This window comes from Theobroma cacao, chromosome 10 (assembly GCF_053813885.1).
Source record: "Theobroma cacao isolate CCN51 chromosome 10, ASM5381388v1, whole genome shotgun sequence".
Classification (NCBI taxonomy): Eukaryota; Viridiplantae; Streptophyta; class Magnoliopsida; order Malvales; family Malvaceae; genus Theobroma; species Theobroma cacao.
In genome coordinates this window covers 3408250-3412112 of record NC_142648.1, presented here as the reverse complement: position 1 = coordinate 3412112, position 3863 = coordinate 3408250, and the positions used below count along the sequence as shown (strand labels likewise).

The window sequence follows — 3863 nt, the reverse complement described above, 5'->3', positions numbered from 1 at the left end:
TACAATGAATTACGGTTTAAAGTAATTAATATTTGATTTAATAATAAATACATGTATCTTTCGAATAACTTTTTCTTGAAGTGGAAACAGTCCTAAAACCTTCGGGTCCGTCCCACAGAAACCAAGATAAGCCCAAACCAACAAGGTATTGAGTGAAACAGGAGATTTTCCAGGGAAGATGAGCCATTCTCCCCAAGAGTCTCCCCCAAAGGATGCTTACCCAGAGTCAGGAAAACCTCCAACTGAGGTTCATTCTCCCCAGGAGTCTCCTCCAAAGGATGCTTATCCAGAGTCAGGAAAACCACCAGCCAAGGTTCATTCTCCCCAAGAGTCTCCTCCAAAGGATGCTTATCCAGAGTCAGGAAGACCACCAGCTGTGGTTCTTCCTGTTCATCCAAATATTCCACCGACCACAAAAGAGTATCCAATTCCAAGTGGAGCTGATGTTCCAAATATAGCTGAGCCTGTGGTGGCATACCCGGATCCGAGCTATCACCCAGTCCAAGCTAATGTTTCTTCCAAAGCAGGGAATCCTCCTGGTTCATTGTCTGCATCAAATCCTCCGGATGGATATCCACAAGCTCCAGCTTCACCCAAAGTAACACCGTCTTCTGGTTGTTGTAGCGATTGTAGCATCTTATGAAACCTGTGGTTGATATCTCAACAGGTTTGATATTGACTTTCAGCCATGCTCCAACATTTACGAACAAAAGGGAAATTAAAAAAGTCTCCATCTATGTTGTATTCCTCTTTCTAATGAATTAAATTGCATAAACTCTATTAGAAGTTGGTTTGTATTACATAGAAATCATTAAGACTTGTTGAAATTGAGGTCTGAAGCTGTAGAACATGGGGCTAGAAGGAGGCACAAACCTCTACATAACGTCACTAAATTACTGATTGATAGTCGCTTTCAGTTTTTTTTTTCTTTTATTTCTCTTAATTGCTGCATGTTGTGTTGACGTAGAACCTCTAGCAGACAATTTCTTCGAGCAAATTGAGCATCAGAAGCGAAGATAAAAGCCTAAAAATCATAAATGGATATATTCATAATTTTAATATTTTTCTTATTTAGTTAGAATCTTACATAAGAATTATAAATATAATTGATTTTTCTTTTATTTTATTTTACTTGGAGGACAAGTACTTCTAGGAAGTTTAAGATAACATACTTCTTTATTTTAATTTATTTTACTTGCACTCCAAGTTAGGTCAAGTAAGATTGGGCTATTATAAATAATACTTTTAAGCTTAGTTTTTAGATAACTTTTTTTTTAATTATTGAATGATATTATATTTTTTCTTAAATTTTGAGTGTAAATTTCTGTGTTTGAAACTTGATTGTCAATTTTAAAAGCTGTGTCGAGAGCTAGTTTTTACTTTCACGCTAACTCGTTGCATCATGTGTGCCCACGTTTAGTGCTTACATGGTTATGATGTTATTGCTTTCTATTTTCTTTTGTTAACTACTTGTATTTAAATTACCAAGAACTTTAATGTAATTGTCATCTTCTTCTTTTTATAGATAGCTGGTTTTTTGAGTTTTTTCTTAAGAATACTTAAAATTCTAACAAGACTTGATCAATGATGAAATCCGAATTCGAAGTTGAAATTTGTAAAGAACAAACGCCTGGATTTGGTTAATAAGTTTTGGAGGGTGTGATATGATTGCTGCATTTGCAGTCTTATCCCAATGGTATTTGGCTTCGGATAAGCTGATGTAAAACGTATTCTGTTAATTGGAATAAGGTTATGACAATCTGCTAAATTTGAAGCCTACAAGCTAAGCATTGAATTTATTAAGTCTTAACCATATATTTAATATTATCTGCTGTTTGTCAAGAAAAGGAGATAAAGTTTGATTCTTGTGTTGGAATCCTCTTCCTAAGCTGCTATGATTGCGAGCTCGAACAACTGCCACATCCAGGTAAGGGTTCCTTCTACATAAATGCAAAGATGTGGAGATTCTCATCTTTCACCCAAGAGCCATGTTGAAAATTCTGGGCATGACCCTTAATCAATAAGATCCAATAAGAGTTGAGTGAAGAATCTGTGCTTGGTTTAGTGATGTAATTTCCACTTTTTAAGCTGATGCAAAATCAACTGGCGTGAGCTTGTCAGAATTCCTTTACAATGGGAATCTTGAAGGTTAAAACCCACAACCACAAGCCAAATCAGCATTGAATTTGCTGTAAATTTATCTGTCTTTTTTTATCAGAAAAAGAGACCCAAGTTTGATATATGAGTGCTTGTCGCTTCTCTGCTTCTAGTTTCTTTTTCCAGAGCACCTGACAAGAAACTTCTTGCTTGGAAAAAGGCTTCTAGTAACTGGTAAGAGCTCAAACAAGAATCAAAAGCCAGGTTCGTGCACAAATTAAGATAGATTCCCCCATCTTTGATTCGTCCCCCCCCAATATTATTTTAAAAACAAAGTTGAAGCCTTTTGGTTTACGTACGAATATGTTATATTCTGCTTGCTGAGTCTGAGACTGCAATTCAGGACTGGCATATTTTTAAGAACTGCGTTTATGGTAAGCCACAGAAGTTTACTTTCCCACCTGACCTTCGAATATCAAACAATTTCAAGACCTTCCTTAATTTAAGGAACCAATCGAATTGGCTAGTAGAGATAGGAGAGTTCCAGGAAGGGAAAACGATGAGTCGTTCCTTTCAAGGGTCTATTCCAGAGGGTGTTGACCAACCCTCCAGGGACGCAGTTGAGGGCCCCGAAGAGATGATCAGTTACCAAAACCAGGCTCCCCAACACTTGCAGTCTCAAACTGATCAAGCTTCTTCAGAGCTGGTTTCTGGAGAGCAACATCGTCCAAATGACAATCAGCCACAGCGTTCAGCTCTGGCTTCTCCAACTGATACAGGTGAACCTGTTGCCGCTGCACCCAAGATGGTTTTGCATCCACGACCACTACCTCCTTCGCCAGAACCCAATCGGAGACATCCGCCTTCTCGTCGCTGTTCCTGTTGTAGCATTTTATGAAAACCGCATGAAGAAATTATGAAATTTTACTCAACATTGACATAGTTCATTTTCCATCTTTCCCATAGGTTAGCGGTTTAACTCTCCAATCTCCATTACTAGAGAATGTTTTCTTTCTTCTAACGTTTCTCCATATAGGTATATGTATTTATTGACCACAACCTTCTCTATCTTCTCAAGTTCTACAAATTCATGCCCAGCCAGATACAACACGTGGTGGAACCATTAATATTATTGCATAAGTAGGTACCAAGTTGGTCCTGTTGAGAGTTAACGTTTGCATTGGACCAACACGTGGAAGCATCAGAGTATATTTTGCTTCGTTGCACTGGTTTTATATAACTAAGCTTGCTGTTTTCTTTAGGTTGTACTGGTATGCTTGTATGTAATTGCAAGACTTTATGTTTAACACTTGTTTTGCATGTAATTACAAGTGTAATGCATGCATTATGTGTATTTAAGCTTCTGTTTATGCTTAATGAAGTATGATTACAACCTAGGAACTTTGTTCTCATCGCCTTTCTCCATGCTCTGTTTTATGGTTCCATAACAGAGGCTTCTGGTTTGTCTCATGTTCAACCTTAAGCTCGATGCTAACAGGTACTGCATCCCAATTTTCTTGACCATGTTTAAGGGTTTTTCTTGGGATTAAATCAATCCATTTTTTATTGTTAATGTAAGTATGATTTGCTCCAGCATAGCAGTCAACCTTGATTCTGTGTGCTATAATTATTCCTCTTAAAGAAGAAAAAAAACAACAAAAAATACTTAAATTCATGGTTAAAATATCAAGTTTTGAAGTTTTGTCAATGAATTTTGACAAATATACGTGGATTAAAGATGAAAGGGATGATGTTCAAATTAGGAA

The 3863-nt window shown here is 37.0% G+C and overlaps 1 long non-coding RNA gene across 1 annotated transcript; it reads left to right on the top strand.

Annotated features, from left to right (window-relative positions):
* Positions 1–2359: 2359 nt before the first annotated feature.
* Positions 2360–3498, top strand: LOC148760283 (uncharacterized). The gene is made up of 2 exons (XR_016023150.1): positions 2360–3063; positions 3134–3498. It is a non-coding gene; the product is annotated as an uncharacterized LOC148760283 (long non-coding RNA).
* Positions 3499–3863: the final 365 nt, after the last annotated feature.